Source organism: Triticum aestivum, chromosome 3A (assembly GCF_018294505.1).
Source record: "Triticum aestivum cultivar Chinese Spring chromosome 3A, IWGSC CS RefSeq v2.1, whole genome shotgun sequence".
NCBI lineage: Eukaryota > Viridiplantae > Streptophyta > Magnoliopsida > Poales > Poaceae > Triticum > Triticum aestivum.
Genome location: NC_057800.1, coordinates 565,792,199 through 565,818,069, shown reverse-complemented (window position 1 = coordinate 565,818,069; position 25,871 = coordinate 565,792,199).

Here is a 25,871-nt window from a genome sequence, read left to right as displayed (position 1 = left end):
GGCGGTGATGCACAGGCGCAGGGCGACGGCGGTTCGGGCCCCGCGGGCCGGATCTGGGCCGTGCGGGCCCGCAGCGGCGCGCGGTGGAGAACGGCGGCGGCGAGGACACTTGGCGGCTCCGGATTGGCGCAGGAGAGGCGGCGGACGTTGTCCGGCCGGAAACGGACATGTCCGGCCGGCGGAAGAGCGGGTTTTCTAGGGTTAGGGGTGGAGAGATCCGAAATTTCGGGGGGAGACCTATATATAGGCATAGGGGGAGCTAGGAGAGTCCAAATGAGGTGCGGTTTTCGTCCACACGATCGTGATCGAACGCTCTAGATGATGGAGAGGGTTTTGGTGGGTTTTGGGCCAAATTGGAAGGTTATTGGGCTGCAACACACACGAGGCCTTCTCGGTCCCTCGGTTAACCGTTGGAGTATCAAACGAAGTATGGTACGAAACTTGACAGGCGGTCTACCGGTACTAAACCAAGGCTGCTTGGCAAGTCTCGGTCCAATCCGGAAATGTTTAACACCTGCACACGAAAAGAGGTAGAAAGGGACACTAGACGACATAGGAGCGCCGGATTGCAAAACGGACAACGGGGAAAATGCTCGGATGCATGAGACGAACATGTATGCAAATGAAATGCACATGATGACATGATATGCAATGCATGACACGCAAGCAATGACAAGGCAACAACAGCGAATAAGCGGAGGACACCTGGCACATCAGTCTCGGGGCGTTACACCATTGGAGGGGTCACATACCGAAGAACAATCCCCCAAAACAATTTTGCAAATGGAGCTTTGCACAAGGAGATCGAAATGGCAGCAAGATGAGCAAGAACACGGATTTGAGCAACGGGATGATTTTTTTCTGGAGGAAGATGAAGTGGATGGTGCTGGAATAAGTGAGGGGGAACCACGTGGGACCCACTAGGCAGCGGGTGCGCCCAGGCGGGTAGGGCGCGCCCTCCACCCTTGTGGTCCACCGGTGCAGCCCCCTGGTGTATTCTCAGTGCGAGAAATTCTTAAATATTCTATAAAAAATCATACTAAATTTTCAGGGCATTTGGAGAACTTTTGTTTTCTGGACATTTTTATTGCATGGATAATTCAGAAAATAGACGGATAATACTATTTTTTTATTTATTTATTCTAAATAACAGAAAGTAAAAAGTAGGTACAGTAAGTTGTGTTTTCTAAATTCATCCATCTCATGCCCATCAAAAGGAATCCATGAACAAGGTTGATCAAGTCTTATTAACAAACTTCTTTCAAAGAACATGAAACCGGAGAATTTTCGAATAACACTAGGTTACCTCAACAGGGATATACATGTCCCCAACAATAAGAATATCATATTTCTTTTTGACAGTAGGAAGAGGGAATTCAAAACCTCCAATAGTAATAGTTGACATTTTTCCAATAGAATTGATGCTATGAACTTGAGGTTGTTTCTTTGGAAAGTGTACTGTATGCTCATTACCATTAACATGAAAAGTGACATTGCCTTTGTTGCAATCAATAACAGCCCATGTAGTATTCAAAAAGGGTCTACCAAGGATGATCAACATATTGTCGTCCTCGGGAATATCAAGAATAACAAAGTCCGTTAAGATAGTAACGTTTGCAACCACAACAGGCACATCCTCACAAATACCGATGGGTATAGCAGTTGATTTATCAGTCATTTGCAAAGAGATTTCAGTAGGTGTCAACTTATTCAATTCAAGTCTACGATACAAAGAAAAAGGCATAACACTAACACCGGTTCCCAAATCACATAAAGCAGTTTTAACATAGTTTCTTTTAATGGAGCATGGTATAGTTGGTACTCCTGGATCTCCAAGTTTCTTTGGTATTCCACCCTTAAAAGTATAATTAGCAAGCATGGTGGAAATTTCAGCTTCCGGTATCTTTCATTTATTTGTAATAATATCTTTCATATACTTAGCATAAGGACACATTTTCAGAATATCAATCAAACACATACATAAAAAGACAGGTGTACGCATTTCAGCAAAGCGTTCAAAATCCTCATCATCCTTTTTCTTGGATGTCTTAGGCGGAAAGGGCATTGGTTTCTGAACCCATGGTTCTCTTTCTTTACCATGTTTCCTGGCAACGAAGTCTCTCTTATCATAACATTGATTCTTCGATTGTGGGTTATCAATATCAACAGCAGGTTCTACCTCCACATCATTATCATTATTAGGTTGAGCATCAACATGAACCTCATCATTAACATTATCACTAGGTTCATGTTCATCACCAGATTGTGTCTTAGCATCAGAAATAGAAATATCATTGGGATTCTTAGGTGTGTCTATAACAGGTTCACTAGAAGCATGCAAAGTCCTGTTGGTTTTCTTCTTCTTTTTATTACTAGAACTAGATGCATCAGTATTAATTCTCTGAGAATCTTGCTCAACTTTCTTAGGATGACCCTCAGGATACAATGGTTCCTGGATCATTTTACCACCTCTAGTCATAACTCTAACAACATTATCATTGTTCTTACTGTTCATCCCATTGAGCAAATCATCATGTGCCTTAAGTACTTGTTCCACTTGAGTTTTAACCATGGAAGCATGCTTACTAGTAAGCTTAAGATCATTAACAGTTCTACTCATATAATCACCCAAGCAGTCAAGCATATAAGCATTACAATTCAATTGTCTATTGACATAAGCATTGAAGTTTTCTTGTTTAACAATAAAATTATCAAACTCATCCAAGCATTGACTAGCAGACTTATTATGAGGAATATCACCTTCGTCAAATCTATAGAGAGAATTTACCTCTACTACCTGTGTCGAGTTATCAAGACCATGTATTTCTTCAATAGGTGGTAAATTATGAACATCTTTAGCTTTAATACCTTTTTCTTTTATAGATTTCTTTGCCTCTTGCATATCTTCCGGACTAAGGAATAGAATACCTCTTTTCTTCGGAGTTGGCTTAGAAGTTGGTTCAGGAAGTGTCCAATCATTATCATTACTCCATATATTATTAAATAGCAATTCAGCTTGCTCAACAGTTATTTCCCTGAAAACACAACCAGCACAACTATCTAGGTGGTCCCTAGAAGCATCGGTTAGTCCATTATAAAAGATATCAAGTATTTCATTTTTCTTGAGAGAATGATCAGGAAAAGCATTAAGTAATTGGAGAAGCCTCCCCCAAGCTTGTGGGAGACTCTCTTCTTCAATTTTCACAAAGTTAAATATTTCCTTTAAAGCAGCTTGTTTCTTATGAACAGAGAAATATTTTTTAGGGAAGTAGTAAATCATATCCTAGGGACTACGCACACAATCAGGAGCAAGATAATTAAACCATAACTTAGCATCACCATTTAACGAGAAAGGAAACAACTTAAGAATATAGTAATAGCGAATTTTTTTCCTCATGAGCAAATAGGGTGGCTATATCATTTAATTTAGTAAGATGTGCCACAACAGTTTCAGATTCATAACCATGGAAATGATCAGATTCAACCAAAGTAATTAACTCAGGATCGACAGGGAATTCATAATCCTTATCAGTAGCAAAGATAGATGAAGTAGCAAACTTAGGATCATATTGCATTCTATCTTTCAAAGATTTTTCTTTCCACTTGCATACTAATTTTTTAAGATCATCTCTATCCTTACAAGCAAGAAAGTACCTAGCTACCTCTCCATCCATAACATAACCCTCAGGTATAACAGGAAGTTCATATCTAGGAGAGCTAGTCTTATCAGGTGTTTCAAAGTTTTCAGTTTCAATAATGTCATTAGTTTCAGAGATATCATCATCTTCAGCACAATAAATAGTTCTAACTCTAGTAAGATGTTCATCACGTAATTCACCCAGTGGCACAGTTTTATCAAGCAAAGTAGTAGCATCATTCATAGTAGAAGTAGCATCATCAATAACATGCGACATATCAGAATCAATAGCAGGTGTAGGTGTCGCAAACTTACTCAAAATAGAAGGTGAATCAAGTGCAAAGCTAGATGGCAGTTCCTTACCTCCCCTCGTAGTAGAGGGAAAAATCTTGGTTCTATTATCTTTCAAATTCCTCATAGTGATCAACAGATATAAATCCCAAGTGACTCAGAGAATAGAGCTATGCTCCCCGGCAACGGCGCCAGAAAAAGGTCTTGATAACCCACAAGCATAGGGGATCGCAACAGTTTTCGAGGGTAGAGTATTCAACCCAAATGTATTGATTTGACACAAGGGGAGCCAAAGAATATTCTTAAGTATTAGCAGCTGAGTTGTCAATTCAACCACACCTGAGAGACTTAATATCTGCAGCAAAATATTTAGTAGCAAAGTAGTATGGAAGTAACGGTAACGGTGATAAAAGTAACAGTAACAGTTTTGTAGCAATCGTAACAGTAGCAACAGAAAAGTAACTTAGCAAAGATCAATATGTAAAAAGCTCGTAGGCAATGGATCAATGATGGATAATTATGTTAGATGGTATTCATCATGCAACAGTTATAACCTAGGGTGACACAGAATTAGCTCCAAATCATCAATGTAATGTAGGCATGAATTTCGTACTTAGTCATATGTGCTTATGGAAAAGAACTTGCATGACATCTTTTGTCCTACCCTCCCGTGGCAGCGGGGTCCTAATGGAAACTAAGGGATATTAAGGCCTCCTTTTAATAGAGAACCGGACCAAAGCATTAGCACTTAGTGAATACATGAACTCCTCATACTACGGTAATCACCGGAAAGAATCCCAATTATTGTCACCTTGGGGTATGCAGATCATAACTTGTAATAGGTGTCTACAACTTGCAAGATAAGATCAAGAACGTGAATATATTCATGAAAACATAATAGGTTCAGATCTGAAATCATGGCACTCGGGCCCTAGTGACAAGCATTAAGCATAACAAAGTCATAGCAACATCAATCTTAGAATATAGTGGATACTAGGGATCAAACTCTAACAAAACTAACTCAATTACATGATAAATCGCATCCAACCCATCACCTCCAGCAAGCCTATGATGGAATTACTCATGTACGGCAGTGAGCATCATGAAATTGGTGATGGTGGAAGGTTGGTGATGATGATGGCAACGATTTTCCCTCTCCGGGGCCCCGAACAGACTCCAGATCTGCCCTCCCGATGAAGAACAGGAGGTGGCGGCGGCTTCGTATCGTAAAATGTGATGAACCATTCTCTCTGATTTTTTTTCTTCCAGAACGTGAATATATGGAGTTGGCGTTGAGGTCGGTGGAGGTCCAGGGGACCCACAAGGCAGGGGGCGCCCCCACCCTTGTGGCCAGGGTGTGGGCCCCCTTCACTTGATTCTTTCGCCAATATTTTTTATTAATTCTAAAACTTATCTCCATGAAGTTTCAGGTCATTCCGAAAACTTTTTATTCTGCACAAAAATAACACCATGGCAATTCTGCTGAAAACAACGTTAATCCGGATTAGTTCCATTCAAATCATGCAAGTTAGAGTTCAAAACAAAGGCAAAAAAGTTTGGAAAAGTATATACATTGGAGACGTATCAGGGGCTCCCCCCAGCCTCTTTTGGTGCATTCTGGAATCTTTGTTTCCCGAAAAACACCATTGTAAATCCCCAAGTTATTTTAAGATCCTTAGATATTGATTTTCTGAAAAAGTAAAAAACATGCAAAAAAACAACAACTGAATGTGGACACCGAATTAATAGATTAGTCCAAAAAATGTTATAAAGATTATTCAAAATGATATTATAATAGCATGAAACAATTAAAAATTATACATATGTTTGAGACGTATCTGCTTTCTACTACATATATGTGCAGATCGTTTTGATCAACTTGATAAATAAAAAAAGGTCACGATTTTGAAAAGTGTTCATGAATTTGAAAAAATGTTTGTGAATTTAAAAATATGCGTGAACTCAAAAAATACTTGTGATTTTTTAAAAATAATCATGAATTCATAAAATGTTTAGGAATTAAAAAAATATTTCGTAAATACAAAAAATATTCGTGAAATTCAATTTTTTGTGATTTTAAAAGAAGATGAAGAATATGAATTTGAAAATTTTCATAAATTTGTAAAAAATCAAGAATTCAATTAGAGTTCGTGAATTGTTAAAAATGTTGGCGCACTCAAACTAGATTCATGAAATTAAAAAATATTCTCAAAATAGAAAAATACATCATGGATTCAAAAAAAGTTCATGACAACGAAAAATATTTGCCAATTCAAAAATCTTTATGAAATTGAAAAATAATAAAAATAAAAATAAGAAAAAAACAGAAGGAAACACAAGAAAAGAAAGAAAATCATTCTAAAAAGGTTTTAGAACCTTCTGAAAATTGGAAAGAGAAGTCACTGGAGGCCTTATTGGGCCGGACCATCTTCGCGCTATAGCATGTAGTACGGTACGCGGTAGGCAACTATCTAGTGACGCGAGAACTATATGAGCCTAATTGATTTGGTGCCAATAATTGGCATGCCAATTGTTGGCAAGTCTAAAATTTTGGCTCTCAATTGGTTGGCTACCAATTGGTTCTTGCCCATCTCTCAAAAAGTTACCAATTTTTGGCAACTTTTGGTTTTGCCAAATATTGGCAATCCCAAACTTCGGCAGCGAACCAATTAGCCTCTATATCTCGTTTATAGCCAGAGTATCTACCTTCTCACTGCTTTTTTTTCTTTTTTCGGTTGTCTCTATTTGATCAATGATTTTCTATTTTTTCTCTGGTTTTCTTCATTTCTTTCGGTTTTCACACTTTTTTCTCTATTTTCCTTTGGTTTTCTTTGTTTCTTTTAGGTTTTTCCTTTCTTTTCCTTCTTGCTTCTGTTTTTTTGTTTCTTTCCTCGGTTTTCTCTAATACCTTCATTTCATTTTCCTTTTTGGTTTTCTCTGGCTTCTGGTTTTCTTGTTTTCTTTTGTTTCTTCCACCATTTTTTCCTTCGTTATACTTTGGTTTCCTCTCGTTTCTTTTTGCTTTCTTTATGTTTGTTTGTCGCTTTTCATCATCTTCCCTTTTTCTTCAACACATATCTAAATTTTCCAGAGCACAATGTACATTTTTGGTTACATGTAAAATTATTACTGATACACTTTATAGATTTCTCAATACATGATGCACATTTTCTTAAGAAACATGTTATGAACACTTCTTAAATACACGGTCAATATATTTTTGAATATAGACTGAACATTTTTTTCATTGTAGTAACTATTTTTTTAAACTGCATAAACATGTCCAAAATGCATGATTAAAATTTTTCCAACATATGTTTTTATTTCTACATTTTCTAGATGCATTTGTATATTTTTCGTACACAATAGGAATGTTTTTATATACACGTTTACCATTTTCCAATATGTGATTAATATTTTTGATAACTTATATCTTTTGATATTTGCTTTTTCTGTACACATTGTACATTTTTTCAATACGCCAGGAACATTTTAGTATACATATTAATATATTTTTAAAATTTTTAACATTTTAATCATATATTTATTCAGGTCTATCTCTTTCATACACTTTCTATATTTTTTGTATACATCAGGAACATTTTTATATACATGTTCAACATTGTGCAAATACATTATTAACATTTTTTAAAATTTATTTTTTATGTCTTTTTTCCCATATACATTGTATGTTTTTTGTATACATTTTACATATACATCAAAAACATTTTTATACACATCTAATATTTTGTAAATGCATGATAGCATTTTTGAAAAAAATATAAAACTTGTATTTGGAAAAACCTACAAAAGTATAAAAAAATAAAACAAAAACAATGTAAAAAATGTGGGGGAAACAGAAGAAAAAAGTGTTGAAGGCCTGTGTCCATGCTGGGCCGGCCCCATCGAGCGGCTGCCTGTCTCGCTTCAAGCGAGACATAGGCGCGCCCATCCAACGTCCTACTGTTCTTAGCCCAGGCTTATAGAGCTAGGCTGTATAAGGGACCTTTCAAGTGGACTGTAGTGGGCTGTAAGTCTCCAAACTGAAATACATCTGGGAACCATGATGACTTGGCTCCAGTCTAAAGAAAAAAAAAGAGCATGACTTGCTCCTATGACGCGCAACATACACAGAGTCACTGAACAGCCTCTGAGAAGAACCACAGATAAACAAGAAGTGCAGATTAGTTTCCCCCGAGAGGCCGAGAACCATGAAATTCGTCGGAAATTTCATCGATGCAACTAAAAGTGCATGCAGAAGATACCATCAGCGCTACCATATCCTACTACGTTGTGCACAAGGCTGCGAAACGGGGACAAAGTTTCCGGGAAAACCGACACACGATCTTGCCGGTCTTCGCACAAGCAACATCCGCTGCAGCCTACTACCCAGCAGAGAGACGAGCGCAGCACAGATAATAAAGAAAGAAAAGTGAAGATGCTTGGCACCTACCGAGTGTTCCGATGACTCTACACTCCACAGTCCACACCGAGCGCGTGGTGGTCCGGATGGGAGATTCTTTGCCAACCGCCGTACTGCTAGAGTACAACGCAGTAGCATTGCAGATTATAACTTAATAACTCTCCCGTGTTGTTTCCCCAGCGTGGATGTGTCGGTGCGTGCTTGCGGTCGACGCGACTTTGCCCGTCTTGCGATACAAGACTTTGATGCCTCAGACCGACCGGGAAATCGGGCAGCAGTTTCGGCGGTTTCATCGACGACGACGACGACGGCGACGTAACCTGTTCTTCACACCGCTGGTCTGGTGGTCCCAAAGCAAGCATCTGAGTCGGTGTAGCCGTCGTCCCTCCTCCCCGGGGGAAAAGGATTTGTTGTGATAAGCTAAACATGGATGACAGATCCCAATGGAAAAGGATTTTGCCTGGAGGAAATGGTATAGTACAGCCCGGACACCATTAACAGGCAGGATTTCGCAGGAACCTGTTGCTTTCAGGGCTTTCGGGGAGAACGTAAACGGAGTTCCAGGAAAGACAACAGTCGATGAGAAATCATTTATGCGAGTGCTTGCCACTGCGCTCTAGACTTTCCGAGAGAAGGAGATGAAATCTGAAGAAGAACGCGTTCAGTGAAAATGACTGGTTGCAGAGCTGAAACTGACGTTCCCTGCCCGGCCACCGCGAAGGAGCAAGCAGAAAATAGGCTGCGCAAACAAATACGTACGTATGTGCAGCTTGTTTTGACGGGGCAATTCTCCCGGCAAATGCCACTGTTTCACCGCGTAATGTCAGGCGAGGGCATCTCCAACGCGCACCGTAAACCTCCCGCAACTGTCGGACCGCGGAATCTATCCAAAATCGACTTGTATGGGTTAGTAGAATGGTTCGAACGCGATTTTTCCGTAAACCGGGGACAAACATAGGGAGGTTTGCAGAAATCCGGATCAATTTCAAACCCGCTTCTGACCGCCCTGGCCCACAAAAAAATTGTCACCCGCCCCTCCCGTACTTTCCTTTCGATGCACCCGCCGCTTACAGCACCGCATCATGTCGGCCTAAAGCATGCGGAGGCCGGCATTGATGTCGCGATGTGACCGAAGAGAGGGAGGCAAGGCGGCGCTAACCGACACGACCTCTCGGCAGCCGACGCTTCAATGCAGTCGCAGGTTCCCGAGGAACCAACTCTGGCTGTTTTGCGCCGCATTGAAGCAGCTGGCCGACCATTCGCCTGGTTCTCGTCGCGGCTATTTAAGCCGTGCACCAGAGTTTACACAAAGATGCACCACCCCTCCCCTCCCCCGTCTTCGTGCCCCTCCCCCCTCCCCATCGTCCTCCTCTTTGAACCAAGCCGCGGCAATGCCGAAGTCGTGGTATTCCGTGCCGGCAGGCGGAGTAGGCGGAAGTTCCTCCTCCGGTGGGTCTTGGAGCCGCCGCAGACGCTCTCCAGGCCCGTCAGTGTCCATAGCGGCTGGCTCCTCCACCAAGGAAGAGATCGTCATCTCCTCATGTGACGAGGAGGAGCAGGTGCCGCCGCGGGAGCCACTGCAGGAACCGCCCCGACTCCTCAAGGAGGCCGCTCTGACGGACGAAGATTTCGTCCGTTGGATCGAGTTAATGACGGAGCGGTCACTCTTGACATGGGGTGTCGCCATCGTCGGCGCGTGTGAAGGAGGAGTCGGCCTTCCCGCCGCGCCACCGCATCAAGACCGAGTAGGCGCTAAGGAGGAGTTGTTCTCGCCCCGGCAGAACTGTAGCGTCCAAATCGTACGCTGCGTCAAGGACGAGCCTGCGTCCCCGCCATGCAGCCGCTACGGCCGCATCGACGCGCCGTTCTCGCCGTCGCGCTGCCACCGCCTCGCTGTCAAGGAGGAGCTGCCGCCCGCGATCAAGAAGGCGCGGGGCCGCCTCCTCCACTACCTCGGCGACCCCTCAGGCTCGAGGTCCGTCATCTCTGAGGCTATGACGCCCCAAGACCGGAGCTTCAGATGCCTTCCAGGATTTTCGAGATTCGTTGTGTGTTTTGTTTTGTCTGTTGCATTCATCTTTGCATTTGTGCATTGCATCATGTCATCATGCCATCATGTCATTTTTTTAACTCAAATAAATAAATGGCATGGATCTTTGATCCGTTTAAATCGAGGAAATTCACATGATGAGTTCTCTTTATAACATATCCTCCCAATATTAGGGAGCTATATCAAATATTCCTTTAATTTGGAATTTATCACAACACACTCGCAAAATAATCCCATGCCTTTTCTTCTTCGAGTTGATCCCGAAACCTTGTCGACAAACTCCTTCTCCTTTTATCGAGGTTCCTCCAAAAATCCTCATCTTTTTCTGGGCACTTCATAACACTGGTCCTAGTTCAAAACTTTTGTTTAAATTCAAATGAGTTTGGGTTTAAACTTTGCAATCTTGGCCTTTTTCTATTTTCTCGGAACAAACACATTTTTGTGAGTCCGGGGAGATTATCCGCGTGTCCAACTCCTTCCACGATCCTCCCTTTCTTTTCTTTCTTATCTATGTGCTGTTTTTTTTTCCTGAGAAGAGAGTGTAGAGAGGAGAGAACGCGGCCCACCAAATTGGCCTTCGGCCACCTGGGCCCCCCAACCATCCTCGCGGCCCATCCTTCCTATCCCTAGGCCCATCTCCCGCAGCCCACCTGCTCTAACCCTAGGGCATCCGAACCCTCTCCCTCGCGCCGCCAGAGACAGCGAGCGCCGCTGCCTCGCTCGACCCCCTCCTCTCGATCTCTTTCTCGTGCCCGACCCCCATCTCTCCCTCGCAGCACGATCCCCATGCCCAGCTGCTCGAACCCCCTCTCGATCTCCCTCCAGCGCCCCTCATCCTCCCTCCTCCTTCGATCCAGGGAACCAGGCCGGAGCCCCGTCGGCCTCCTCGCCGCCGTCGCGCCCCTTTCCATCAGCGGCCGCGCCCTCGTCCCGTCCCCCGCATCTGCCGCCTCGTCGCTCTCCCTTCACGCGAGCCGCCTCCGCGCCGCGCCCTCAAGTGCCCCGCCTGCGTGCCGCCGTCCTCCATGGCCGCAGCCGGCCGAGCTCGAAGCTCCCGCCACGTCACCTCGTCGCCGGGCGTTGACCCCTTCTCTTGCTCCAGCTCCGTCCGGCAAGTACCTCGCGCCCGCTGCCGCTCTTGTCGCGACCAGGACCAATTCCTCACGCCCCTGATCGCCTCGCCACGACCATCTCCTCCCTGACGCCCTGGCTGCTGCTACAAGACCACCACGGCGCCATCATGGAGCCCTAGGGCCGAAGATGACCACGACCGTGCAAGATCAAGACTGCCCCGGACCATGTCGTCTCGCGGATCATCAAAAACTTGCCAAGTACCTCGACGCCAGATGCCTGAAACGACTACCGTCGCCGAAGACCCATAAACCAATAACTTCAAGTTCAACTATTGTTGCAAGAAACGAAACCGGCGGGTCCGAAGACCCCAAGTACCACGACAATCCCGAAGGGATTAGAGTTCGTCAAGTTCACCTTCGAAACGTGTACCACTACCAACGACTGAGACCCTGGATTCGACAAGTTCCTCACGGTGACCCTGAACATCTACGGGACATGCACGACTTCGAACCGTGTACCACGTTGAACATGTACGGCTACATGACGAACCGCCAAGACCCTGAACGACTACCGCCGCCGAAGTCCGCGAGTACAACTACTTCCACAACGCGTCGTGTACGACTACCATCGCTTGGGTTTGACAAGACTTCGAGTACCACTATGTTTGCCATGTACAACTACACCAAGTCCGGACCGACAAGTGCCTTGAGAATGTCTGTACCTCTTCTGTCGCCGAGGACCGAAAGTACCACTACGTCCCATCGAACCCGAACCGTCTCGTTTGTACGCTTTAAAGGTATAACCCCGAGATGATGTCCGTGAACGAATGCTTGCGATGTTTGAGATGCTCGTGTTTGCACCGTGTCCAAATTGTTACTCGTTTCCTTATCGCCAACTCGTGGGACACCCGGAATCCGGGATCACCCCACCATCTCTAGCATGTTTCAAACATTCGCACCCTTGCTTCCTTTGCACAGGTATCTCCGTGAGCTACCGGAACCGATATGGTGCCGTGGCATCATTTTCGGATTCGTCGCCGTGTCACCCTTTCTTTCCACCACGATGACAAATGATTCATAATGCTCTTATCAACTTTTAATAAATATTGCATAAAACTTGCACATGTCATTCGCATCATGATAATAACATTTAAATGTTTAAAATTGTGGTCGCACCAAATTGATAAATGCATATGGGGATTTACCGGAATTGTTGTTTGTTATTTCCGGCCTCATTTAAACTTGCCTAAATGTTTAGTTTATATATGCTCCACCTCTTGCCATGCTTAACAACATTTAATATTGTTGGGTTCATAAACGAAAGAGAACTAAATAAGCCATGTGGTGTTTCTTCAATATGCAACTCGTTGCATAGTGAGCTCTACTTAACTTGTAGTTTTGCTTGTGCACTTTGCCATGCCATGCCTCATTAAACCGGACATGCATCATACTTGATTGTGCATCATGCCATGTTTATGTGATGGTTGTTTACTATGTTTGTCGGTGTCAAAACCCGCGGATCTCGGGTAGGGGGTCCCGAACTGTGCGCCTAAGGCGGATGGTAACAGGAGGCAGGGGACACGATGTTTTACCCAGGTTCGGGCCCTCTTGATGGAGGTAAAACCCTACCTCCTGCTTGATTTATTCTTAATGATATGAGTATTACAAGAGTTGATCCACCACGAGATCGGAGAGGCTAAACCCTAGAAGCTAGCCTATGGTATGATTGTATGTTGTTGTGTCCTACGGACTAAAATCCTCTGGTTTATATAGACACCGGAGAGGGTTAGGGTTACACAAGGTCGGTTACAAAGGAGGAGATATACATATCCGTATTGCCTAGCTTGCCTTCCACGCCAACTAGAGTCCCATCCGGACATGAGACGAAGTCTTCAATCTTGTATCTTCATAGTCTAACAGTCCGGCCAAAGGATTTAGTCGGATGTCCGGAGACCCCCTAATCCAGGACTCCCTCAGTAGCCCCTGAACCAGGCTTCAATTACGATGAGTCCGGCGCGCAATGTTGTCTTCGGCATTGCAAGGCGGGTTCCTCCTCCGAACACATCATAGAAGAATTTGAATACAAGGATAGTGTCCGACCCTGCAAAATAAGTTTCACATACCACCGTAGAGAGAATAATATTTTCACAAATCTTAATCTGCTGACACGTTTTGGCAACATGACATCATGCCATGGCTCGGTGATTATTCGAATCGTTTTTCTTTAACCAGCTCCACACATAACGCGAGGCGGTTTCTTGACACGTCTTGTCAAAGCAGAGATCGTGTTCCCCTAATTACGGGATTCTCATCAATACGGTCGTGGGTAACCCAACCGTGTCTAGGACTCCTAGATTATAGGCAAGTCCCAAACGGCTACGGAGAGGACGCTTGATATTCACCCTCTTTATAAAGGGACAAGGCTTTTACTTTTTTCCCTCCCGTGCTCAATCGAATCCTTCCCCCGCCTCGAGTTCTAACACCCAAAGCCCAGGTCAGGTGCTTCGGACCTTCAATCATGTCCGGATCTAGCCTTCAAGGCCGGTGGATGCCCTCCTCCGTTACAGAAGAGGATATCAAGAAGTTGAGGGAGGCCAGATACCTGACCGCCGAGGTTTCGCATCGGCTGCCTGCCCGAGGGCAGGTCGTCCCTACTCCCGAACCCAACGAGAACGTTGTGTTCATCTCCCACTTCCTCCGAGGCCTAGGCCTCACCCTGGATCCCTTTGTTAGGGGTTTGATGTTCTATTACGGGCTAGATTTCCACGATCTAGCCCCGGACTCCTTTCTCCACATCTCGGCATTCATTGTCGTGTGTGAGGCCTTCCTCCGCATTACCCCTCACTTCGGCCTGTGGCTCAAGACCTTTGACGTGAAGCCGAAGATGGTCGAGGGGCAGTATGCAGCGTGCGGAGGCGCATTAATAAGCAAGATAGCAGGAGCTCCGTGGCCAAAAGGTTCCTTTCCAGAGGTGTCCGGATTATGGCAACGGGAGTGGTTTTACATCACAGCTCCCAGAAGTGCCAAGTGGGTGGCTGCCCCTGCTTTCCGCTCGGGCCCTCCACCACAACTGATGTCATGGATTAGCAGAGGACTGAGCTGGGGTCCAGCCAAGGACGTGCCTATACTGCAGAGCCGCATTCAAGATCTCTTCGAAGGAGATTTCAGTCTGGTTACGGTGGTGCAAGTCATGCTGGTTCGTCGAGTCCAGCCTTGCAAACGCCGGCCCCTCCGCATGTGGGAGTTCAACCCAGAAGGGCCGCGCACTATTCAGAATTTCCTCGGCCTGACGCACGAGGAGATGTACAAATCATTCTTCGGACCCCAAATAGAGTGTCCGGATACTACCGAGGACGTGGGCCTGAGCAGCAACCGTACCGCCGACCAAGTAAGTAATCCTTTAGCCGAACACACCGTCTTTCATTTACCATGACGTCATTCTGAGAAATCGCTCTTTGACCAGGACTGGCTAACAAGGGCGAAGATGATTCGGTGTTCGGCCCCCCTTCCTGAGGGTTTGGAGAATCCGGTACTGGAAAAGATGCTCGAGCTAGCACCTTGCCCGGAGCCCTCAAAGGAAGATAAAGGGGGGAATAATGAGGTCGAAAGCGGGCCCCCATCGCTACCAATTCCAACCGAGGGAATGAGCGCCTCCGTGAAGGAGGATAACCAAGGGGAAGAATCTGACCTTCTCTCGCTTCGGGGAAGGAAGAGGACTGCCTCTGAAGATCCTGAAACCGAGGCTTCCAAATGGGAGAAGAAGTCTCCACCAAAGGGTCCTGCCTTGGAGGGTGCTTTTGCCGCACAAAGTCTGCGCGAGGATCAGCCCTCCAACGAGCTGTAAGTAATCAAAAAGTAATTTAATAGTGGAGATATACTACCTTACCTCTGAGAAAAATAACCGAAGCGTTTATCTTGCAGTTCGGATCTTAGCCCTTCTCAGCAGAGCTCGTCTTCGGGGGATCTTCTTCCGGAGATGATGGAGAGCGAAATGCCTCCCCCGGACTCCCCTGCTCAAGAAGTGGACGACCTTGAAGTGTCATCATGGAGGGCCTCTCCGGAACCGGTGAGGCCAGAAGATAATCCTATAGTCACCCGAAGTCCCCAGCGTCCGGCTCTTGAAGAGAGCAAACAAAAGAGTCCGGCACTGTCTGGTATGCGGTCGGACGTACTGAGGGAGCTGTTGGAGCGAGCGGCCATCTCAGAAGAACACCGTATGTTGATGGGTACAGTGATGGAAAGAATTTCGTCCGCCGAAAGCGGATTGCATGAAGCCTTTATGAGTCTACTGACGGGCTTTGAGGTACGTGAAATGATATACTTCTTGATAGTACCGCACATTTTTATGTGTGCCCTGTGTAGATAGTAGCCCCTGATACTCTGGTTGTCGTCGAGAACGGCGACGAACAGAGGATCCTAGTCCCAGGTAATAACCATACCGGTTTATGTGCAGGTGATGGGAGCTCCAGTAGCTGGCCGGACTAATGAGTTTGCCGAACTAAAGCGGCAATTGGATGTGGCAGATGCCGACATCGAGCTTGTTAACAAGCGACTTGACGAGGCACAGGGTAAGTGATGTTTTCTGGTGAATGTTACATAGGAAGAGCAGCGTAACGCCAGTATATTTAATATGTTGTGACTGCAGATGGAGTTGCCACCGTGGAGACCCTTCGGGCGGAACTTGCCCGAGCCAAGGAACAAGCGAGAATTAGTAATGCGGCCGCTTTAAAGGCGGCCGAAGAGTTAAGAGCCGAAAAGGCTGCACATTGCGAGAGCAAAGATAAAATGACCAAGATGGTTGTAAAGTTAAGAGACACTGTCGACCATCGCCAGTTCCTTGAAGAAGAGAATCGAGCGAAGGCAATGGACCTCGAAAAGGCCACGATGGCGGCCAAAGACACCCGCTCTGCCATGAGGGCAAAGAAGGAAGAGCTACATGAAGCTGGTGATATTGTGGCTGGGAAGCCCTTTTGGCTGCGGAGGAAGTTCGGAGATCCGCGGTATGCCCCTCTGGATCGGCTGTGGAGTTCAGCAGACGCATATCTGGATTTGACGGCGAGTGCTGTCGATGCGGCCGAATACTTCTGAGATCAAACAGATCATGAAGTGGACAAGCTATTCTGGTCGTAGTTTAACGTTCCAGAGCGTCCGCTTCCACTAACTGATCGGCTTGCCGAATGGGCCGAACTCAATAGATTGTCCGGACTTGCCATGAGGTCCATTGTAGATCATCTGTGGCCGGAAAAGCCGAAGCCGAACAGCTATTTCAGCTTAATGCAACAGTTCCTTGGTGCGGTGCCGCGCATCAATGCGATGAAGAGGTCGGCATGCATAGAAGGCTCGCGGATGGCCCTTGCCCGTGTCAAAGCATACTGGGCGGAGATGGATGCTACCACTGTTGCGGCGCAGGGTTCGGCCATAGGCCGAGTGGCTGTCGAGCACTATTTTGAAGAAGTTCTTGAGGGTGCTCGTTTGATAGAGGCCCAGTGCTCGAAGAGTATTATGTTTGAGTGACATGTATTCCCATTGTAAAAACAATGTTTTTTATGAAATTTATCAAGGCTGTATTTATACTTTTGCCCGAAAGTAATATGATGCCTCTTGTGCAGCCGTTTATGTATACATGTGTATAACCTGAAAGATTGCAGTCGTCGGCTTCAGCCCCCACGCATATACCTGAAAGATTCACACTTAATCCAACGTCTTGGTCCTAGTAAGGAGGTGATGGCGCAGCGAACTAGGCACCGGACTATAATGCTTTAACACTTTCACTTAGCCATAGGAGTTTCAAAGTGGGGCTACTATATAGCCTCTGGTGGCTCCGCACTCATCCGAATTTGGGGTGCGTACATGTCTGGCCGGGAAACGGCCCTTCGTTAAGGCGGAGGAATTCTAACATTCCGATAGGTCATCGAGTGGTTGACCAGTCTCACGCTATATTATGACAGTCAGTTTTCGGCTTTCTCTACTGAGGTGCTCGTCCGGATGAACCAGGGCACAATCACAGTAGTTCTCCTGGTGCCGCCTTAGCCGATAGAGTGGAACGTAAGGCAGCAAAACACAGGAGCCGGGCAAACCCAACATTTGACCAAAGACATGATTCGGAGCTGATGCATATAAGGCCAAACTCGCGACGCCGAACACTCCCTAAGGTATTCGGTCTTTATGGTATAAACCGGGCCTAAACAGTGCCCTTTGTAAGAAGCCCCTGGTGTCCAGGTACGTGCATTATTCTGACGTGGCCACATGCCAAGACGTCAGCATCATTCTCAATTGTACTGAGAATCCGAGGGATGTGTATCAACCAGAGACAGTAAAAAAGGTTTACGCAGGGTCTTAATCTAAAAAGAATCCTTGGAACGGGTCCCTGCTGCACGTCTGCGCCTATGTCTCCGTTGTGCCATATCCTGGACGGGTGTAGCACGATGGTCATCTATAAAAGAGAGAAACTTAGGTGAAAAGTTGTCGTGCAAAAAGGTAGGTTTAAAGAAACCATGTACAATTCAAGATGAGTAAAAATTGCCACTTGTCTGCGCGCGTTGAGCCCCTCGTATTTGTAATAGGGGTGTGGCCATCAATCCTGTATGAATTATATATAGCTGCGCCGGACTCGTCTAACCGTGTCCGTTGTCTTGACGACCTATCAAATGCTTTAGTTGGTGAGGCTGTTTTTAGTGTGCGGCTGCCAAGGTAGTCGCACTCTCTTCAACGCGCAAGGATCGCTCAATATTTCCATTCACTGTAATGATGCCACGTGGACCGGGCATCTTAAGCGTGAGGGAAGCGTAATGCGGTATTGCATTAAAGCAAGCGAAAGCTTTGCGTCCAAGTAGTGCTTGATAGCCACTTTGGAACGGAGCAATGTGGAATGTTAAATTTTCGCTACGGAAGTTATCGGGGAAGCCGAATATAACCTCTAGTAGCAGGGAGCCCGTGCAATGAGCCCCTGGGCCTGGCGTTACTCCTTTAAAGGTAGTATTGCCGTGGCAAATTTTCGTTGGGTCTATCCCCATTTTGCGGATTGTGTCCTGATATATCAGGTTTAGATTGCTGCCACCGTCCATCAGGACTCGTGTGAAATGGTATCTGTCAATTATTGGGTCTAATACCATGGCAGCCCATCCTGCACGCCGGATACTTGCTGAGTAATCCAGATGGTCGAAAGTGATCGGTTGAGACGACCAGTGGCAGGACTCCGCGGTGATAGGCCCTTGGGCATATTTCTCTGGGAGTGCCGCTTTGTTTCTCCCCTTGATCACGTGTAACACGTCCACTGTTTTGACTTCTGGTGGAAATTTCTTTTGTTCCCCAGTCTCTTGCTTGAGAGGCTCATCCTCGTCTTCGCTTGGTGTATCCTCCCCCTTGTGTACGGCGTTGAGCTTGCCGGACTGCTTGAAGACCCAACATTCTCTATGGGTATGATTTGCGGGTTTATCCGGGGTGCTATGGATCTGACATATTTGGTCCAGAATTTTGTTTAGGCTGGGCAGTTCATCTCTGGCACCTTTAGAGGGTGGCTTTTGCCGACCTGGCCGAGAACTTCTGAATCCGGCGTTTACCGCCGTGCTCTTCGGGTTGTCTTCTTTATTCCGGCGCTTATTATTTTTGCTGCGCCGTGATTTCCCGTTTCCATCTCTAACTTCGGATGTACTGGGGTCGCTGGTGCTGCATCTGGCTAGCCAGCTATCCTCACCCGCGCAAAAGCGGGTCATGAGGCTTGTTAATGCTGCCATTGTTCTCGGCTTTTCTTGGCCGAGGTGTCTGGCAAGCCATTTGTCGCGGATGCTATGCTTAAAAGCTACCAAGGCTTCGGCGTCCGGACAGTCGACTATTTGGTTCTTTTTAGTAAGAAATCTGTTCCAAAGCTTTCGGGCTGACTCTCCGGGTTGTTGAGTTATATGACTCAAATCGTCCGCGTCCGGAGGTCGGACATAAGTCCCATGAAAATTTGCCCGAAAAGCATCTTCGAGCTCTTCCCAGCTTCCAATGGAGCTTTCGGGGAGGCTTTTAAGCCAGTGCCGAGCTGGCCCTTTGAGTTTGAGGGGTAAATACCTAATGGCATGGAGATCATCTCCTCGAGCCATATGGATATGGAGGATATAGTCCTCAATCCAGACCCCAGGGTCTGTTGTTCCGTCGTATGCCTCTATATTTACGGGTTTGAATCCCTCTGGAAATTCATGGTCCAACACCTCATCAGTGAAACATAGGGGGTGTGCGGCACCCCTGTATCTGGGTGTACCGCGTTGTTCAGATGTTTGTTGTGTTGCATCGTATGCTGGAGCACGCTTGCGTGGTCCATAGATGGATCTGGTTGCGCCGTCCTTTTGATGCGAGCCCTTGCGTGGATCACGTATTGGCTTATGTGCGGTGTTGTTTGCCGCTCTATGTTGGCCGTGAGGTCGTCTATCCAGCCAGATGGCCGTTTTAATTTTTGGTTGCGGGGGATCTAAGGCCTCCTCATCGAATTCGGGTAGCAACTTCCACTTCGGGTAGCTCTTGGTGTGGCGATTGTCGTGTTTGGGGTTCTGGCAGACCCTTGAGGTTCGAACACTGGGGTGCGCACGGAGATCTCTCCCCTACCAATCTACGTCTGATCCTCTTGTGCAAACTAAGATGGAAATGATGAACAACAAAAGGGACGCGAGGTTTATACTGGTTCGGGCCACCGTTGTGGTGTAATACCCTACTCCAGTGTGTGGTGTGGTGGATTGCCTCTGGGGCTGATGATGGACAGTACAAGGGAAGAACAGCCTCGCGAGAGGTGTTCTTTAGTTGGTGCGATGAACTGCTAGGGTGAGTTCATCGCCTCTCTCTTTCTCTCTGCTAGGGTTCTACTAGATCTCTCGATGTTCTTGGGGTGTCTAGATGATCTCAAGATGTCTAGATCCCCTCTCTCTGTGGTGGCTAGCTCTATTTATAGAGGCCCTGGACCTCTCCCCAAATAATGAGCGGGAAGGGCGCCAACAATTGGCCATTTTGAAGAGGAACATCTAGTACAAGTTATCCTGACCAAAGGTGATCTTTGGCTGCCAAAAGCACTGGCGATGACGCCGTCTTGGGCTCCACGGTGACCTCCGTCCTGCCGTCCGGCTGGTCTTGGTCTCGTTGCACCGGAATGGTAACTTTTGCCTGATGCCTTGGCCTGTGCTTGCTCCCTTTGCACCAAAGGGGAAACAAGGACATTGCGCTGGCCGGCGCCCGCCTGGCGCCCGCCTGGTCTCGATCGTCATGGCTTGCGTCACGGGTTCCTCGCGAGGTACCCTTGCCTTGATCTCTCAGCCTCCTCGCGAGCCTGCCTGATGAGGCTGCCTCTGAGGAAGCTTCCTGTCGTCCGCCCCGCGAGGCTTGGCCCCTCGCGAGGGTCTTTGAGCTTGAGCTGATGAAGATGGGCCGCGCTGGGCCCCCGCTTGAGCCACGCCGCAGGCCGCAGGCAGGCAAGTCTGGGGACCCCCATTCCCAGAACACCGACAGTAGCCCCCGGGCCCAAGGCGCGTGTGGGCTTGGCTTAGAAGAGAAGCGAAGGGGCAAGCGTGAAGCGCCGCGGGCCCTAATAGCCTGCGGCCTTGGACGCCGCGTGGCAGTTGATTGGGCATGGGCATGGGCGTCTGCACTTCCCACGATGCCTCGGCAACTGCAAGACTTGACAAGTCCCTGCATGCAAAGATATGGGTCATGATTACCTGAGGTCATGGTGCTCGGCGGTTGGCCTTCCCCGGCTATAAGTACGGGGCCGCGTGAGCTTTGCCGGTTCACCCCTTTCCGTCACTCCTCCTCTTCTTCTTCCTTATCCTTGCTTCCTCTTGCGCCAATGGCACTGATCTGCCGTTTTCAGCTGAGGAGAAGGGAAAGGCCCCCAGAGAGGGTCCTGACCCCCTCCCGCCGAAGAAGCGGCCAATCCCTTGCCACCGGGATGAAGGCGCCTGGCAGGTGGTGAAGAGGCCGTGGTACGAGCGGCCGCCGCCTGGATTTCCGCTGCCCTTGCACGCCCGCGTCCTAGGCCCCAGGGGGAGGGCGTCAAGCAACACCGACAGCGTCGCCGCCGACGCGGGCGAGTCACAGTGGTGCGCGTCGTCCCCCCTGGAGTCCACGCGGAGCGCTCCTCTCGCAAGCTTGTGCTTCACACCGCCATGCCTCCAACTTCATGGATCCGCCTTCCTCCCTCCTTCGCCTTCGAGATGTCGCCGAGCGGGGCCCTGGAGCTCTGGCTGCATCACACCGACTGTGGCACCCCTGCAACCGGAGTGGAGGTCGCGGTCGTCGCTCCGGGCAAGGTCTTCACGACCCGGGGCTGGGGTGAGATTGCCCGGGTCTGTCGCACGGATGGCGCCTTGGTGATCCATCTTGAATACGACGGCGCCTCCTTGATGTTCTTCAAGGTCTTTGATGCAGAAGGACGCCGGCTGGAATGCTGCCCCAAGGGAAGCGGCAGTGGTGACGAACTGGCGAGGATCAGCCCCGCCCGTTGGTCCTCCTGCAGCTCCTCAGGCAGCAGCGGAGGGACTGCGGGCTTCAGCGGCTCCCCCGAACTCCTCGCGGCCCCGGAGACGAGCGACGACAACTACGAGCCTCCGAGCTCACGCCGCGCTCGGAGTGAGGCAGCTGCCTCGGGCCGCCGACGCCACTGATCTGGATGGGGTTGGCGCCGGTGCTGGGCAGCCCATTGTTGATGATGGCGTCGCCTGGGGAGGTGCTAGCAAGTAGCGTTCCTTAGGGTTAGCACCTTTTGTTCCCTGCAAAGAATTAAAGCAACGCCCCACGGGGGTATGTAAGGTGTCTGTCGTGCTTTTGTAATTACTATATCCTTAATATGAATTAGCGTGAGGTGTCCGTTCTGTTCCGGCTAAGCTCCCCCTTTCTATCCTCATGAGGACTTGGCGCTCTACGCTGACAGGTCCTAGTCCCCAGGCAAGCTTCAGTCGTCGCTGGTATGCCAGGTCGCGATGCCGTGGTCAAGGCCGGGAGGTGAGCGGCCCGAGGTCCGGTAAGAGCCCCCGAGTCGCGATGCTCGGGAGGTCCCCTTTGGCGCTCAAGCAATCCTTGCTGGGCGAGAAAGGAAGGTAGCGTCGCCGTGACAGAGTTGCACTGGGTGTGGATTTAGCGCTGCGTTGGTCTAGCTTTTGTGACGGCGTGACTTATCTTGTGTGTCTGACGTAGTTCCTCGGAGAGGCGCCTGGCCCGAGAGGCGGTGGTCGAGGCACTGCTGGGTTAGGCCCTCGCGAGCTTCCTCCCACTCCCCCGCACTTTCCTTAACGCTCTACGTCCTCAGGTCCCGGCCCTCGAGCGAGCTCAGCCGCCGCTGGTATGACAGGTCGCGATGCCGTGGGTCAAGGCCAGGGGGTGAGGGCTGGAGAGCCAGTAGGAGCCCATGAGTCGCGATGCTCAGGTACCCCCCTTTTAACGTGCAAGCGGTCCGTGCCGAAGAGAGGGAGAGAGAGCTCACGATGCCCCCAATGTTGCTCCTAGAGTAGGTCATGCACACCAATCATGAGGAGAAACAAGGCCTGTTGTTATGGTCATCGGCCAACCTATGGTCACTCCGAGGGAGCGGTCAGGGCATTGAGGGCCTGATGAGGTGGCGCCGTGCGGGGTTGCCGCGGCTAGAGCTCGACCACTCAGGTTTATCAACGCTGCAGGGACGGACCCGTGCGCACGCGCCGTGCCAGAACGAGCGGCTCTTCAAATAGGCGTCGATCGAGCAGGTGATTAGGTCAGGTATGTTAAGCACATAGGAGGAAATCCAATTTCAACCAAGCATAGGTAAAAGCAACCGCCGCTGGGTAGGGCCCGAGCGGCGTGGGGATGATGCAGCCCGAGGGGCGCCCCCAACAAGGTAAATAAAGAGCATAAACAAAATGGATACATGTCGCGGGGACGGACCCACGCGGCCTGGGAATGGCGCAGCCCTGTGGGCGCTCCCAGCTGAAAGTAGAACTCTGAAAGATGTCACCTGGTGCTGTTGAAGATGAAGTGATGTTGAGGAAGTGAGCGATGCGCGGTGAAGATGTCGGCCCTCATGAGCCCCCAGGTCCAGGGGCCTCGGGAGGATCTGGTGGCACGTGCAGGTCTTCGGGGACCATCGCCACCTCCGCCGGGACCGCGCGATGCCTGACCTCCTGAGCCTCCAGAATGCTCCTCAACAGGCGCTGATGTGCGGCGACCATGCTCGGCAGGCTGAAGGGCATGCGAATGTAGTTGTGGGGTGGTCCCATGCAGCGCCCTACGGCTGAAGGCCATAGACGCTCCTGGGATGCAGCTCGGTTGAGCCCTGGTACATCGACGCAGACGCATAGTCCTCCATCCTCGCCTGGATGTGGGGCCACGGCAGGCAAGCAGCGGCTGCCGCGCATGACTCTGGACTCTTGTAGCTCTTGGGTGTTCCTTGCGATGAACTCCTGAGGGTTTTGTCTCCTTTGACTTGTACCTTTCTGAGGGAAGCGTGCCTGGAAGCACCCCTCCAAGTGGTGCCCGAGCGCCTCCCCCGCGACCTTGGCAAGGTCGGTGGCTCTCCAAGAGAGAGCCCCCGAGCCCTGCCTGAGGAGGGCGCCGGGCGCGCCTTCCTATGCGCGAGAGGGCGGCGCTCCCTAATCGGGCGCGAATCCTGACGCAATACCTCCGGAGGTGCCTGCTTCCTTGTGGCTCTGGCCAGGTGAGGTCTTCTTATTCTTGAGGGTCGCCTCGGGAGGCCTCCCGCTCCTGCGATCTGGGTCTTCGATTGCTGCAGCTTGGAACGCACGCTCGAGCCAGCACAGTGCGTCCCTTTCTTCATAGGGTACGGTGATGACTCCACTGCTTCCTGGCATCTTGAGGACATTGTAACCATGGTGAGTCACTGCCATAAACTTGGCTAGGGCTGGGTACCCGAGGATGGCGTTGTACGGCAGGAGGATGTGAGCAACGTCGAAGTCGATGAGCTCGGTGCGGTAGGTGTTGTGTTGCCCGAAGGTGACCGGAAGGCGAACCTGCCCAATTGGAACAGTGGAACCATCGGTGACTCCTGATAAAGGTTTGGTCGGCTGAAGCTGGTCGTATGGCACTTGGAGATTGTTGAACGTCTCGACGGACAAGACGTTGAGTCCTGCTCCGCCATCGATGAGGGTCCTGGTGACCTGCACGTTGTTGGTGACTGGGGAGCAAAGCATCGGGAGGACTCCTACCGTTGCCGCACACTTGAGCTGGTCTGCGGAACTGAATGTGATCGCGCACGAAGACCACCTGAGAGGGCGCGTGGCCTCAAGCTTGGGAAGGACTGCATTCACCTCGCGAGCAAACTGCTTGAAGATGCGCTGTGAGGCTGGGGCCTGGGCGCCGCCCAGGATGCAAGCAATTGCACGCGGCTCTTGGAAGCCCCCAGCCCCATCGTCTTGGTGTTGGTCTTCGTTCTTCCTCGGTGGAGGCGGCAGAGGAGGGAGGCCTGCGTTGCTGCAGGGACGGTCCTCACGAGGCTGGTCCCATCAGCCACCCTCGCGAGGCTGGTCCTGCCAGTGGTCCTCGCGAGGGCGGTCACGCCATCCCTGGCGAAGGTCATGGTCTTCCCATTGTCCACCGCCTCTTCCTCCTCCTCGGCCATAGCCCCTGTCGTGGCGCTCCGGGCGTCAGCCGATTCGCGCATCTCGCATAGCTCTGAACTCTTGACATTCATTGGTGTTGTGGGTGTTGGGGAACGTAGTAATTTCAAAAAAATTCCTACGCACACGCAAGATCATGGCGATGCATAGCAATGAGAGGGGAGAGTATGATCTATGTACCCTTGTAGATCGCAACGGAAGCGTTGACACAACGTAGAGGAAGTAGTCGTACGTCTTCTTCCCGATCCGACCGATCCAAGCACCGTTACTCCGGCACCTCCGAGTTCTTAGCACACGTACAGCTCGATGACGCTCCCCGGGCTCCGATCTAGCAAAGCTTCGGGGATGAGTTCCGTCAGCACAACGGTGTGGTGACGATGATGATGTTCCACCGATGCAGGGCTTCGCCTAAGCACTACAACGATATGACCGAGGTGGAATATGGTGGCAGGGGGCACCGCACACGGCTAAGGAACGATCACGAGAATCAACTTCTGTCTTCTAGGGTGCACCTTGCCTCAGTATATAAAGGAGCCAGGGAGGGGGGGCGGCCGGCCAAGGTGGGCGCGCCAAGGGGGAGTCCTACTCCCATCGAGAGTAGAACTCCTAGTTGGACAAGGAGAGAGGGGAAAGAGGTGGAAGAGAGGAAGGAAAAAGGGGGGTGCCGCCCCCCTTCCCTTGTCCTATTCGGACTAGGAAGGGGAGGGGCGCGCGGCCACCTCTTGCCTCCTTCTCTCTTCTCCCTCAAGGCCCATCTAGGCCCAATAAACCCCCCGGGGGGGGGTTCCGGTAACCCCCCCCCCCCCGGTACTCTGGAAAAATGCCGATT